The sequence below is a fragment of the Aphelocoma coerulescens genome, chromosome 7 (assembly GCF_041296385.1).
Source record: "Aphelocoma coerulescens isolate FSJ_1873_10779 chromosome 7, UR_Acoe_1.0, whole genome shotgun sequence".
NCBI lineage: Eukaryota > Metazoa > Chordata > Aves > Passeriformes > Corvidae > Aphelocoma > Aphelocoma coerulescens.
The window spans coordinates 1,303,218-1,318,563 of NC_091021.1; the positions used below are offsets into that span (position 1 = coordinate 1,303,218).

The 15,346-nt window shown below is 53.2% G+C and overlaps 1 long non-coding RNA gene across 8 annotated transcripts in view; it reads right to left on the reverse strand.

The window, feature by feature from the left end:
• The window catches only part of LOC138113459 (uncharacterized), a 79,086-nt gene that overhangs the window by 22,233 nt on the left and 41,507 nt on the right, over positions 1-15,346 (reverse strand). For 5 of the 8 annotated variants that reach the window (XR_011152174.1, XR_011152177.1, XR_011152172.1 and 2 more), the window contains 4 exons: positions 14,352-14,487; positions 13,937-14,137; positions 13,441-13,595; positions 12,777-12,888 (listed from right to left, as the gene is read on the reverse strand). This is a non-coding gene — a long non-coding RNA (uncharacterized lncRNA). The remainder of the gene's footprint in view (positions 1-12,776; positions 12,889-13,440; positions 13,596-13,936; positions 14,138-14,351; positions 14,488-15,346) is intronic. The other 3 variants (XR_011152173.1, XR_011152175.1, XR_011152176.1) reach the window with 3 other exon arrangements.

Here is a 15,346-nt window from a genome sequence, read left to right on the forward strand (position 1 = left end):
CACACTCGCCAACCTGGGAAGGTGCGAGCGCTTGGGTGGCTTCCAACTCTGCCTATCTGTGCCTCGGCATCAGACCAGACTGGAAATAATTCCTGGAGACGGGGAAGGAGTTGCTCCGGGCAAGTTCTGGTGCATTAAATGGCAGGTGAAGCCTCATGAGAGACAGAAGCTGAATCAATTAGAAGTCGAGGCTTGATGCCCTTCTTTAGCTTTGTGGGAATTTCCACCAACCTGCACTAGGAAAAGACCCTGTCTTCTTAGGAGGGGATACAAGAGTTGGGATGGAGGAGAGAAGCCCTGAATATTTGAGGTGCCTCAGCGAGGAAGCAGCTTGTCCTGCTTTGTTTGATGGTTTTGAAGATGAGCAGAGATCACTCCAGCCTAAAGCAACGCCCAGAGCAGGAGACACCATGTTGGGGTTTTCAAACCAAGACACACCATCCTGTAAAGATAAGACCCAGGAGGGCAATTCCAGCAGCACAACGCCAACCTTGGCAGCCTTTCCTGGGGTTTGATCCAGAGGCCATTTGAGTTCAGCACACAGAGACTGCAGGGCTGATGTATTACAAAGCACCCATCTCGTTTGGGTAAGTGCTGAAACACTCATCCCTTTGAAACACTGATCCCTTCTAGCACAAAATTCCAGCACGGAAGGGAACCCACAGGCTCGGCCTCTTTGACTGCCAAAGGCCAACATCCGAAAGGCACAACCCAACTTTCCCTACATATTTCCATGTGAGCAGTCTCCACAGACTGCTTGGGATTGATCCAGCCATCTCAACCATCTGCCAGCTGCAGGCTCTGGAAGCAGGTGAGGCTTGCAGCAGCCTGGGTCTGCTGCCAGCACTTTGCTGCGTTCCCGCTTGACTCTGCAGCTTCAGGAGGTTGGACAGGTTCCCCCTGCCGTGATGGGAATGCTGAACAAGGGAACTGCAGTGTCTCATCCCAAGCACAGTGTGGAGGGTGGGAATCCCTTCACCAGCACTCTGCCCCTGCATGCAGAGAACTGGAAACTGGGGGATCTGGTCCCTGCAAGCGACCAAGGGACAGGTGACAGCAGCGAGGATGCAGCCCCACACTCCGTGTGCCACGAGAAAATTCGGTCTTGGTTGCCCATCTGGAGAGCTCCTTTGGCTGCAGATTGGGCTGACATGAAACCCCAGCCCAGGACAGCAGGAGCCTGAGGGATCTCGGAGTTCCAGAATAGTTTGGGTTGGGAGGGACCTTAAAGCCTCATTCCAGCCCCTGCCATGGGCAGGGACACCTTCCACTAGGCCAGGCTGCTCAGAGCCAGAGAGAAATATCCCAAGCTGTTCCCCTTGGGAATCACCGAGGCCTGGCAGCAGGATTCCAGCAGCCAGGGACATGGGACAGCTGATGCCTTAGGTTTTAACTTTTCTATTTTTCAAATCCTGTACTGCCTGGTGTGTAACTCTGAAGTTCCTTGTAGCCTGTTCACTTCTGCTCTCTCATGCCAGGCAGACATAACAAAGCCTCTCCAGGCCTGCTCTCCAAGGACACCCAGATTGTCCTAGGCCCAAAGTATAAACCAAAAGCTTCTAAAGGGGGGGCAAGTGGAGGGGAAAACTGAAACTTTAATTAGAGAATTAACCCTGCTATGCAAATGAACCAAACCTATAAAAGTGTGAAGAACTCGTGACCTGTTGTCCATCTTGGGGTCCCTCTTGGCAGTAGCCTCTGGCCCCCAGGGGGTGCCTTTGAAGGCCTTTCAAATAAATACCTCTTTTATTACCTTACTCCTGTCTAGTCTGTGTCTAGGAAGCCTCTCAAGGCATCCCAGCACCCACCACCTCTCAGAAAGAACATCTCTGACCTCCCAGGAGCCACATTTTATCCCCATTTCCAGAAGAGCGGTTGCTACGGCAACAAAAATGGTTTGCATTTTTAAATGCTCAAGGACATCCATTAAGGAGGCCGAGGATTGGGAGAGAGGAGGGATGGACTCAGCACGTGGTCCCAGCCTTGGATGAGCAGGTTTGGAGCAAGCCCAGGTTTCCATCCATGTAATAATGCATGGATATTCTGGAATGCAAGAGCCTCCTCTTCACACTCCCCCCTGCATGATAGAAGAGAAAATCCAGGCAGGAAAACTGCTACTGGCAGCTGGACACAAACAGGGAAAAACAAAAGCCTCACAAAAAAAAGGAGGGGGAAAAAAAAGAAGAAAAAAAGACATTTTCTCCAGAAGGTACTAAAATTGACTCCGCTGTTCTCATTGAAATGGACAAGGACGTTCAGGCAGCACTCGCCAAGTTTCCTTCTCAAAAAAGACTTATAGAGAAAGTCCTCTGAGGGATAATTAGCTGGCTGACAGACAGGAAACGAGGATAAAAATAAGCTGAATATTTCCGCCGTGGAAGGAGATTATCTGCGGGATCTCCTCCCGTGATGGCACAGCGGCTCGCAGATCCCAGAGCTGCTCCCAGCCAGCCACTGGAGCACGGGTTTGGATGCCACCACTGCGGAAGGGAGAGCTCCCAAGTCATGGAATCATCACTGAATGTTTGGGTTGGAAGGCACCTTAAAGGCCATCCACTTCCACCCCCTGAAACCTTCCACTCTCCCAGGTTGCTCCAAGCCCTGTCCAGCCTCCAAGGTGGAGCATCCCCTCTTGGAGCAGAGGCTGGGAGCAGGAGAGCGCTTTGGGAAGCAGCTGTGGGATGGGATGAGGGGAAGCACTGGCTGCCAGCAGCCAGGCAGAGAGCAGGGAGCCAGCCTGGGGGTGACAAGGACCACAATTCATGTGTGGGCAGAGCCCTTGCGAGATCCCAGCTTCAGGCCAGGATGAAAGACTTTTCAAAAATTACTAACGGGACCCTGTGATGGATGGGGGGGAGAAAAAAAAGTAACAAGCAGCAGATTTAAACCCAACATTTACGCTGCTGATTGCTTTTAAATTCCCACAGCGTCCTGAGCATGTTTTGCTCGGGTGAGAATCACTTCCACATGCACAGGATGAACCCAAACAGTGCAGATTTGTCCGTGTGCCCATCCACGTAAATTCCAGCTGGAGTTCCGGCCTGCATCCCACCTGCCTGCCTCCCTCCAGTGTTCACGGGTGCTTCCTGCCCTGGCAGCTTTGGAATTTTCTCCCGGCTCTCAAACCAAGCTGAGCTGGTGCAGAGTGGAACCACACCCTGCCCATGTGGAGACCATGCAGTCCTGCCAAGGGCTCGGTGGCTTTGTGTGCCGCTGGCTGAGCCAGTGCTGGCTACCATAATTACAGGGGAGTCCGGGAACCTCGGGGGAGGCAGAGGGAAAAGACAGACTCGGTGGAAGAGGAGCTACGTGGTGTGGGAACTAATAATGCAAGGAAAGGCACGTGGGACAGCTGGACATGCAGCAGCAAAAGCACAGCTCAGACACCAGGATTTGCTTGGAGGGAGCACAAGTCCAACATAGGAAGGACATGGAGAGAGTCCAGAGGGAGCCATGGAGATGCTCCAAGGGCTGGAGCCCCTCTGGAGCCAGGCTGGGAGAGCTGGGGGTGTTCACCTGGAAAAAAGAAGCTCCAGGGAGAGCTCAGAACCCCTTGCAGGGCCTAAAGGGGCTCCAGGAGAGCTGGAGAGGGACTGGGGACAAGGCATGGAGGGACAGGACACGGGGAATAGCTTCCCAGTGCCAGAGAGCAGGGATGGATGGGATATTGGGAAGGAATTGTTCCCTGGGAGGGTGGGCAGGCCCAGAGCTGTGGCTGCCCCTGGATCCCTGGCAGTGTCCAAGGCCAGGCTGGACATTGGGGCTTGGAGCAGCCTGGGACAGTGGAAGGTGTCCCTGCCCATGGCAGGGAGTGGGATGGGATGGGCTTTGAGGTCCCTTCTGACCCCAAACTGTTCTGGGACTCTGTGATCCCTGAGCCCGACTGTGGAAGAGACTGTGGTGGGAGCTGTGGTTGGGAGTTTTGATCCTGCCAGCCACGTGCATTGAAGCGTTGGGAATGTCCCCAAAAAACTGGTGGCTTGCTGGAGATGTTTTAATTGTTCACAGTTATTTGTTTCCTTCTGTTTTCTGGGCTTCCATGGTTTGAAAGCTTCCTGCTCAACCAGCAGCCCTGGTGACAAACCTTTTCCAGAAAAGACCCTTTTGAAAGGGCTAAAGCAGATATTCTCTGCACCAATGTGATTTCAGAGCTGAGATTTAAAAGCCAGGCATACAATGAGCTCTTGCTACGGACTGGGAGCTCTGGGCTTCGGTTCTGGAATGGGGGAGAAGAAATCTTCCTCTACCAGTGAAACCTCGGGTGCTGCAAGTAAGCAAATCCCATCCCCAAGATCCCCAGCCCCCAAACACACGTGTTCCTTGCTGCCCTGCTGCAAAGCTCCACATCTTCCCTCCTCCCACCCACCGGCTGTCTCTGCTACAGCTCCCAGCCTTTCCCCAGAGCCTGCTCAGCAAAGGATGCTCTTCCCCAAAAGAGCTTCCCACAAACGTTCTCCTCTCTGCTGAGGAATGCTCTGACACCAAAGCTGCTGTTTTCCCAACCTCTTCAAATCACAAAAGTTGGAAAAGCCCTCTAAGATCATCGAGTCCAGCCTTGCACTGCCAAATCCATGACTAAGCCTTGCTACCCAGGCTCTGATTTTTGCCCATTTTTTGCTTTTCACTCTCCATCTGCAGAGAAGCACTGAAGCAAAAATTCTGCCAGCAGATCAGTTTTCCACCTGTACTGGTAACCCCACACCAGAGATGTTAGTGGAGGTGAAAGGGTTAAGGCAGACTAGGGACAAAAGCAATGGATTTACTAAATGAAGCAGAAAATCCTACTGTTTTCTTGCTGGAAAACATTTGCCTACTCCCCTCCCGACTTCTATCAAGAGCCCTGCAGGAAATCAAACTGTTCAAATCTGCTTTTCTGGTTCCAATGGTTCCTAACAGGTCAAGGCACTCTTTGGCCAGCAGCAACCTCTTCTTCTCCCTCCCTCCCCATCTGGCACAGCAGGGGTTTACCACCCATCCTTGATAAAGATCTTTTCCTCCCCGATGTTCTCCACCCTTAGAAACGCCCTCGAGTGCAGTTGGGGCAGAGCAAAGGAGCAGAGAACATCCACGAGGAATTCCTGCATTCCCCACGGCGCTCTGAAATCGCCGACTCCTGAGACCACCGAGCTTTTCCAGCGCTGGCAGGAGAAGGGGGAAGCTCATTTTCAAGGAGAAGCAGTGGGATGCCTCGCTCCCTGCGCGCTTCCTCCTCTGCAGAAGGAGCCGTATGGCAGCGCTTAACTGTACTCACTGTGCTGGAATGACTCGGCCTTCTGCCTCTCTCCTCCAAGGCTGCCCAACTGTGCAATTGCCACCAAGCTGCCACCTGCCTGCCTGGCACACGCTGTCCGCCTCCCCGAGGCTCCAAACTTCTGCAGGCAGTCCTTTCCAACCTCGGATTTAGGGTGGTCTAGCTTGGTGTGGCCACCCACGGCACCGTGGTGTAGGCAGGGGTGTTCCTGCTGGCTCTCTCCAGGTCACTGCCCCCCCCAGCACGCTCTGTAAACCAGCATTTGGAGCCAGCTCATCCTCCTCTTCCTCCTTTCCAGATCCCATCATGTGAATTCTTGTTGTCTCCTTTGGGTCAGGAGGCTCGGGAATGATTTTCCCCCTGCGTGGCATCTACCGCCTCCAAACTGAGTGAAATCCCAGGCAGGAAAATCCAAAAAAACCTGATAATGAGTTTAGGGGAACGTCAACGTCCAGCAGGTCCGTGTCATGTTGTGTCACACCTGATCCCACATCCCAGCTCAAACCATGGGAGGCACACCCTGCTCTCCTCTGCACATCAAAGTGGCCACAGGGTTCCTGGCAGCCCTGGGTAGCAGCTGCTGAATCAGAAGCTGCTCCTCTCCTTTGGGTCACCTCCTGGAGTCGGGTGTGTCGAGAGGAGAGTGGTGGAGGACCAGCTTTGGCACCTCTCACAACGGGATCCTTGGGGTGTCCTGTGCAGGATCAGGAACTGGACTTGATGATCCTTGTGGGTCCCTTCCAGCTCTGGATATCCTGTGATCCTATTCCCACCATGTGTGGAGCAGATAGATCCAACAGGGATGGTCATAGACCTCAGTAGCTGGAAACAGTGGGAAAAGGGAGCCTGAAGTGCTCTGAAAATAAATTCAACTCCAGGAAACACTGTAAGGGAAGCCAGGCAGGTGTTAAATCACAGCAGCAGGTATCTGCCTTAAGATCTTGTACACAACAGTGTCAACGATAAAATCCAGGTTTCTGCTTTCCTATGAGAGAAAATAAATATTGGAGCCACTCATCATTACAACCCAAGCAGGACCTGGGTGGGCTGCCAGGTGAAAGCTAAGATTTTACATGGGTGAGTTAAAAACCAGTAAGATCTCATATTAAAGAAAAAGCCCTGTTTGGTGTTAAACTCGGTGCGGTTGGATGGCGAGGCTCGCTTCGCTCTCCGGAAAGCAGATCCCCAGTGGGTTTATCTGCAGCTTAAGCAGATCCCTTTACAAGTTAATCCAGTTCCACTCTCCTGGGGTACCTGGGATTGCTGCTCAGCAGCTGTGTCAGTCCAGGCTCTGCCTTGGTGTCTGGCACATCCTCCCTGACTTAGGGGAGCTCAGATCGATCCAGCTCCACGCAGGGACCAGAAATGTGCCCTAGGCAGCTCCAGCACAACCAACCCCCTTTTCCCTGGGCTCAGCTTGCCCAGCTGCAGCATCAGAGTTAATCACTGCTGCCCCAAACCTGCAGAGTTTGTGGGCACACGATCGGACCACCCAAAGGGAACGGAGGAACCTCTCCCACGCGGGTGAGAGCCACGCTCATCCCTCCGGAGAGGTGGAGGCTCAGCAGAGCTCTGCAGGATCCCTACCAAGCGCTGAGTGTGCCACAGGGTCAGGGGCTGCTGCACAGACAATGCAAGGAGAGCGCCCATTAATTCGGCTCGCTTTGCACAAAGTCTTATTTTTAGTGCTCGCGAGCGGTGCCAGATTGGCAGCGTTATAAATAGAAGGCTTCTATTTATCCTACAGTCTCGGCACCGCCGTGCTAAGTCAGTCTGACGACCTCAATAAATCCAGATTAGGTGCTCTCGAGGCTGTGCCACCACAGGAAGAACATCTCCTCTGTGCTCAGGCACGGCTGGGCGGGCTGCTGCCCCCGTGCACCAGCCCGGGGCCTTCTGGTGTGTCTTCATGTGACACCAGCTGCCGTTCAAGGGAGACAGGGGATCCCCCCTCAGTCCTGTTGAAAAGGTGATTATGTACCTTATATTTTGGGGGTTTGAGGTTTTGGTTTGCCTCCCAGGACAGGGAGCATCCCACTCCACACCCTGTCCCTGAATGATGGCCAGGTGCTGCTCCAGGCAGGGTTCAGCCAGCTGAGGAAACCATGGTGTCCTTGACACCACATCAGCTGCACCCACGAGGACAAAACACCAGGGCTGGGAGAGAGAGCAGCTTGCTGTTCTGGAAAGGTGGGGGGAAAAAGGGGTAGAGCAGCAAAAACAGTGTGGTTTGAATGAATAACTCCCAGCCAATAGTAAGATGTTGTTTTTCTAACAAGCTGACTGTCAGTAACAATTAAAACACCAAATCAGAATCCCAGAATGGTTTGGGGTTGGAAGGGACCATAAAGATCATCTCATTCCACTGTCCCAGGCTGCTCCAAGCCCCAGTGTCCAGCCTGGCCTTGGGCACTGCCAGGGATCCAGGGGCAGCCCCAGCTGCTCTGGGCACCCTGTGCCAGGGCCTGCCCACCCTCCCAGGGAACAATTCCTTCCCAATATCCCATCCAGCCCTGTCCTCTGGCAGTGGGAAGCCATTCCCTGTGTCCTGTCACTCCAGAACCTTGTCCAAAGTCCCTTTTCAGCTCTCTTAGAATCTCTTTGGGCACTGGAGAGGGCTCTAAGATCCCCGGACTCCTAACAATTCTTCCCCTCTTAAAACCCCACCCTCTCCAATTCCTTTCCACTTGTTTTCTTTCCTTTCAGTGAGTGGTTGGTTCATTCAATCTGTGGCATCATGACAATTCCCAGCACAACAAGCATCTCCTAGTGGTCACACACCTCCCTTTGAACTGGTCGTGCTGGTCCCAGAGGCAGGGCATGCTCCTACTGCAATGCCCGGCTTTTCAGGATGCCTGCTCCCAAAAATGCCACCTAATTCCTTATGCATCCACCCAAGCCCATGCCCTCCTCCAAACCCCAGGCACACTGCATGCCTGGAGACTGACTGGTCTTCCTCTAGGCTCTCAGCCAGGGAAGGGCAAGAGGAAAAGGTTTGGAAGCTCCAGTTACCTCCCACTATCCCAGGCTGCTCCAAGCCCCAATGTCCAGCCTGGCCTTGGACACTGCCACGATCCAGGGGCAGCCACAGCTTCTCTGGGCACCCTGTGCCAGGGCCTGCCCACCCTCCCAGGGAACAATTCCTTTCAAATATCCCACCTAAACCTACCCTCTGTCAATTGGAAGCCATTCCCCCCTCAATCATTCCCCTGGATCTGGAACAGCTGCTGGAGAGTCTGGAAGTTTGGACTGTATTTTGTAGGCAGGGAAATGGAAGCAAAATGTAAAGTGAGACAGGTTGGCAAGGAGAAGGAAATAAAAATAAATAAAAAATAAAAAGTAATGTGTAATAAAATAGGTAAAAGATGTAATAAAAGAAATAAAATCTATAATAAAATTTGAAATAAATAAATAAATAAAAAGTTTAAAAAATGAGAAAAAGCGAGCCAGGCCTTGTGGTTATTTGCCAGGCATTGCTGCCTGGGCTTAGAGTCACAACCCTGAGCCCTGAAAACCATCACAGAGCTGCCTGTGCTGCTAAACAGGGATTTCAGCCGACTTCCCAGTGTTCAGGAGTGGCACTGCATCATCATCCCGTGCCAGGATGGGATGAGAATCTGGGATTCTGGGATGAGGGCTGCTGGAAGGCACACGGGCACCGGAGCTCCCCGGCGGGCGACGCTCCCGTTTCACGGCAGCTCCGGAGGTTTCGGGATGAGTTCCCTGTGCCTGAAATGAAAGCAGCAGCTCTCAAAAGCTTTCAAAAAATTAGAAAAAAAAAAAAAAAAGTGATTTTGTTGAAATGCCTATTTTGGGATTAAAATCTCCAGTCTCTTCAGGACAGAGGCGATATTGTGCTGCATAGGGCAGTGGCTGGGAGGGTGAGGCTCCCATCCAAGCCACCCCAGCTCTCATCCTCCCCTTCCTGGAGGCATGGAAGCACTTTGGTACCCCAGCCACCGAGCCAGAGAGACAGCACAGGCTGTGACCCGTAGCTCCTCCGTGCTTCCCGCTTGGAAAAGGGAAGCGGAATAAAGAGCTGAAGGCACCCAAACAAAGCTGTTAATGCCTTGGCAGGAGGGTGGGGTGTCCTGTGGCTTGTTAGCACCCCCACCTGGTCTGTCAGCACCGGCTGCCCTTCCAACACACATCCAGCTCCCGGGACACGCTGGCTCCTGCCAGGACAACAGCTTGTGCCTTGGACATCGCAGCCCTGGCACGCTCTGCCTGCAGACAGGTCTCCTCCTCTTTGCTCCCCATGTGAGGAACCTCTCACCAGAGCACGTGGAGGTGACACTTTAGCTCGTTTTCCACTAATTTCCGCCTGAGTGGAAGCGACTTGAGCCTGGAGAGATCTCCTGGCTCCCAGCTCCTGATGGCACACCCCACTCTGCGGGGGTCTGGTCCATATTGTGCCCATCCAAGGCCAAGCAGGGCACTCGGCAGCAGTGCCTGTCCCTCTGGTTCCTGCCACAGAGCCGAGCTCCCAGACGCATGCCAGGGTGCTCCAGAGGAGGAGCAAAGAGGTTGGAAAGCTGACAGTGAGGTTGGCTTCCCTTGGATCCATTCCTGAGCTGCCAGCTCAGCCAGACAGAAGGCTGCTTCCTTCTTTATTTCATAATTAAAGTGAAAGGCATCTTCTGGGAAGCCCATTCTCCTCATTTACCAAACCATTATTTACAATAATCACTGGTTTGCCCAAAGATTTATGCCTTCGGGACCCTTGAGAGGGTTTTCTGCTCCACCAGTCCTTCATCACTGGGGCCGAGGATGGCAATCCTGAGGGATGGAGCACACAAGCCCTGGCAGCAGCTGGAAAACACACTTTTTCTTTGCTGGAACTCATTTCCAGCCCAGCTGTCCCACTGCAGTGACCATAAACGAGCTGCAAAGCAATTCCTCCTGCTCTGAGTTGTCATACTCCAAAAAAAAAAAAATCCATGGAGCAAATCCTACTCTCAACCAGAGCCAAAGGAGACCTGCTCCAGCACCAGCCCAGCTGGGGTAAGTCAGTGTTCCATCAATATGAAGCAATTTAATCTATTTATGCCTTGTTCAGTGGGAAGACAATCCCCTCCCAGACCTCTGTTTCCTGCACGACCACCAGGCACGGGCAGAAAAGATTGGAAGAGGATCTTGTCCCACCTCATCCCACAGAGCCCTGATGGCAATCCCAGGACTGTCCCCCACTCCAGAGCTGAGGCAAGTCCTGCCAACCGTGAGGTGCAACACGACAGCGCTGAGTTCAGTGCAGAAGGAACACGGGATCTAACTTGGCTTTCTCGTTTCAAATCCTTGGAGATGGGCTCAAGCGATCCCTCAAGCTGAGCACAGGGTATTTTCTTCCTCGTGCCTCAGCTTCCTGCCACAATTAGGGGAAGAAATCCTTCCCTGGGAGGGTGGGCAGGCCCTGGCACAGGGTGCCCAGAGAAGCTGGGGCTGCCCCTGGATCCCTGGCAGTGTCCCAGGCCAGGCTGGACATTGGGGCTTGGAGCAGCCTGGGATAGGGGAAGGTGTTTCATGGCACCGGGGGGGGGGAATGGGATGAGCTTCAAGGTCCCTTCCAACCCAAACAACTCCAGGATTCCATCCTGACTGTGCCCAGAGGAAAGCGTTATCTGGATGGGCTGCCTTTGACCCCCCAGCTCCATTCTGGTCTCTGTCAGGAGCAACAATTTGGTGTCACTAAATCAAAGCGGCCCCTGAGCGTGCAGTTTATGTATTTCTAGATCATTAAGCCTTCTCCTAGTGACAGTGTTTAAAAGCCATGATGACGTTTCATTCCTTTCCCCCCCCCGCCGCTGTTTGGCTCTTGAAAATTAAAAGATGAGCTTTGTAAATCTCACCGAGAAGAGGGAACTGTCACTTCAGCTTTAGGAAAAAAGCCAGCGAAGAAACAAAATTCCTCTTTTGGCAGAGGAGGAAAAAAATTCCATTATTAAAGGCTTAGAGACAAAGGCTCTCAACACAATTAAAGGCAAACCTAAGCCTTTGAAAGCAGAGGGCATGACACTGGAATACACACAAGAGGTGGAGATGAAAGCCTCCATTGTGGGGCTGCTGCAAAAGTTAAAAAGAAAAGGAGAGGAGAGTTTCAATGGATGCATTTGCCTAAACCAAACTGGATGAGAAGCTTCCTAGAGAAGGGCTGGAGCCTTCCCATGTGTTTACACAATGCCAAGAGCCGCTGGGCTCGGTCTTAATTAGGATCCTGGGGCATTACTGGAATAACTTGGGGAGCGAGGGTCACAAGGTTCATTAAGCGGAAAGAAAACAGGGCTCCGATGTTTTCTGTGGGAAATTTTCCACCTGGGAAACCTAATCTTCCTTTCCAGCCTGCTAAGCTGAAGCAGAGAATGTTTTTGGTTTGGCATTGTCGAGGCGTTTGTCGCTCAGGAGAGATGGCTGGGGACACGGTGCTGCTCTCCAGGCACACGGGTGACTCTCAGCCCAGCAGCGCTGGCAAGATGTGGCCACCTCTGGAAAACACTGAGTTATCCTGGCCTCTTGCAGCCTCTAAATTAAGAGCACCAGATCCAAGGAAAACCCATGTCCAGGGTGACAACGTTGTTGCTTTGCTCCAAAACCCGCCCCTTGCTCTCGACCCCTCCACATCCAACCAGCAGCACCACGAGCCAAACGCTCACCGTGAGATGCTCCCAACCACCATGGAAAGGTCCAAGACCCCTCACTGCCAGCTGTCAAACCCTGTGCTGTAAGAGACCACCAGCAGCACCCCATAAAATCATGGATTTGCCATCCACCCTCTGCTGGCGCTGCCCGAAGCCAGGCGTGGCCTGGCCCTACGTGGCTGCACCACGCTGGGGAGAGGACGTTTCTGCTGTCCTAAACTCTGACTCCTCCCTGAGAGGCTCAGATGGCTTTAAAGGAGAGCAGCTGCCTCTTTGCTGTGGATCACATGGGCTACAGCAGCTCGTGTGTCTCTGGAAGGGGATTCTCCAGTGGTGGCTGGTTTTCCCCACCTTTGTGTTAATACAGGCAGTTTAACTTTTGTTAATGCTGGGTTTAATCCAGCCCTCTGCAGGAAGGGCAAGAGTTACTTTATACCCAAGCTCAGCACCATTACTGGGAGGTTGGAGGGGGAGACTGTGTGGTAAGGACAGTGCACAGGGCCCCCAGGAAGGTCTATCATTACAGACACCTGGCTTTTTAATCCTAATTCTCCTCTCCACAGAAGCTCTTGGATAGCTGAGCCTGTTTTGGGATGGCTTGGGTGAAGGCCAGAGCCATGCCAGGCACGCTCACATCCTGCTCGTAGCCACAGGACAGGCTAATTTGCTCTCCTCCGCTCTGAAAATAAAGCAAGGCCCAAGGACGGGTTTAGATTCCTCTTTTTTGTGTGTTTTCCATTGGTTGGTTTCGTCACCAAGGAGACCGAATTCCTACACTTGCTGTTTTAGACATTTCCCCGGAACATAAATCCCGGCTCCTGTGCCAATGGCCGTCACAGCACCATTACATAAGGAGCGTGGTGTGTGCTGAGCTGCAGCTTTGCTCACTCTACCTGTGATCTGCTGGGTTTTTATGGCCAGCCAAAGGGGAAAATGACATCCTCTGGGTCTGCTCCCAGCCCAGCATCGCCTTGAATCACTCGCCTCATATCCACGTAGAAAACCCTGCAGAAAACACAACAGGGCAAGGAAAATAATTCCTGGTGTGCTCCTGCAACAGCAGCTGAGGCACGAATTCAGAAAATACCACAGTTACCAGGCCCTTTCCTGACCCCAGTGAGCAGCAATGCCTCTCTCTGTGCCCTAATCCTGACTGGTCTTTGTCCCTCCCCCCTATCAACCCCACTCCTAAGTGGGAGATCAGTTTTCAAAGCACCACACAGCAGCACCATGGGATGGTGTTGATGGGAATTCTGTGCCCGGGATGCCTTTCAGAGCACAGGCCTTGCCAAGTTTATCCGAGAGTCCCGCAGGACACAGACTGTCTCATGTTGTTTGCCTGATGCCTGTCACACTGGCCTCCATCTCCATGGCAATCCCGAAAATCGAGCATCTGACCAAAAAACGGGAGGCAAAGCTCCTGCGAGGGGAGCAAGGCGATGCCCGCTGCAGGATGTCGGACCAGGAGACAAGCGGGATGTTTGCCACGGGTCAGGGATGCCATCAGGGCTCTCAGAGCTGTGAAACCTCACCAGGAGCCCACAGTGGGTCACTTACATAAATGGTTACCTAATGCCGTGTCTTCCCGGATCTGCGTCCCAGGGAACTGATCTGCCGGAGAGGCCGCTCTGGGAACGCATCGGGGAAGATGTGTCGGGAGGAATTTGCCATCCTGAGTGCCGGAGGTTTCAGAGGTGAAGGGCGTTGCCTCTCTGAGCCCCACCAAGCACCCCAAAAAGAGAAAGCCAGCGAGCTGTCGTGCTGTGCAGCGGAGAGATCCCCCCCCTACACCGCTCAGTGTCTCTGCATTTGACCTCCTAACCTCCCAAAATGCAGCCCAGCCACACCTCAGGGCTGGCTTTTTACATCAGCCCCTATTCCACCCTTTTCTAGAATCAGCAGCAGAACCCTTTCTCGAAGCAACAGCTGGTTTCCATGATCTTATTTTCAAGCCAGCTCCTTAACAGATATTCCCTCCCCCTCCTCCCCCCACCCAGTTTTAGCTGTGTTTCTCCCCCATCTGGTCCCTCCGTGCTTGGAGGAATGCCAGTACCTCCTAGGACAGAAAAAAAAGCTCCTCTTCAGTTTGGGATTGCTGGGAAAACGTGAGCAGGCAGCTGCAGTGTCTGTGGCCGTTCTCAACTCCAACCTTGGACCATGCCAGGAGGCTTCCAGCAGCTCTGAGCCTGTGCCTGCTGCTGGGTGAAGGTGATCTCCAGCCTCCTGGGCATCTCCATGTACCCCTTGGGCCAGTCTGAGGTACAGAAAGAGAAGCTGAGTAGGTGACACTGCATGGAAAACCATCCCAGGGGCGGTTTAACCTGTTTGCTGACCTCAGGCATTCCTTTCCTTCTTCTCTTCTCCCCCCCAAAAATGAAACACAGCAACTTCTAAAGATGCTGGTGAGGGTAGAGGAAAGTCCTGAAAGATTTCTCCATAATTCACGAGGTTGTGGCACCATTTCTCACCTGTTGAACACTGCACCAGCTCTGCTTGCCTGCTCCATCCTGCTCCTGAGCCAAGCAGCAGCACCACTTCTTTTAGGATTGGTGAAAGGGAATACGTAGTTTGCCGTTTCTGGCTGAACCAGACCAGACAAGCATCCTGGAAAACATCAGGAAACCCAGTCCAGGATGAAGTAAAGGCTCTGGGGCACTTCCCATTGTTGCTGCTGCATGTGAGGAAAAGTTCCTTTGTTTTTAGGACAATAGCTTCCTTGCCTCCAGGGATCCTGGTTGGAGCTCCCCTTTCTTGCCTGTGTTACAGCTCAGGAATGAAAAACAAAGAAGGAATTGAGGAAGGCCAGTCCAAGCAACCCCAGGAAAGGGCGGGTTTGTGCTCCCCTGAGCACAGGCTTTGTTAGGGCAGCCAGGGAGGTGTGAGATTATGGCAAAGGGGATTCTCCCTGTTGGTAGCAGCCACCCCTTCCCCTGTCAGGCAGGAAGCCCGTGGCAAACCCCTCTGGGTCCCTTACGGTGGCCACGGCTGGGTTTGTCACAGGCTCTAGGCTAACGAGACCCGCAAGGGACAGCGATATAAAATCTCCAGGGCTCGGGGCCATCCCGGGAAGCCGCAGGCTCAAAAAGCAGGGTGAGCCAGCTCAGGCTGCCTCTCTGCCAGCGGGCTGTCTGCATCCAGCTCCTGTCCTCGGCTGCCTAATCCGAGGAGACAGCAAAGACACTCACACTGACAGGCACACACCCTCCTGGGAGCGTGGCCGTGCCTGCCAGGGAAGTGTCTCCACAGCGGCTGAGCATTCCGAGCTGGGAAGGGGGGGATGCCCAGGCAGGTGAGGAGGCAGCTGGTTCATGCCACGCTGACTTGGCAGGAGAGCGAGTTGCCCATTGAAATCAGCACAGCCCAGAGAGGTCTCAGGTGGACAAGGGAGCCCAGGTTACTTCCCAGGAGCAGCAGAAAGGATTATCCTGTGCTTAGAAACACGTTGTGACACGAGTTATGCTCT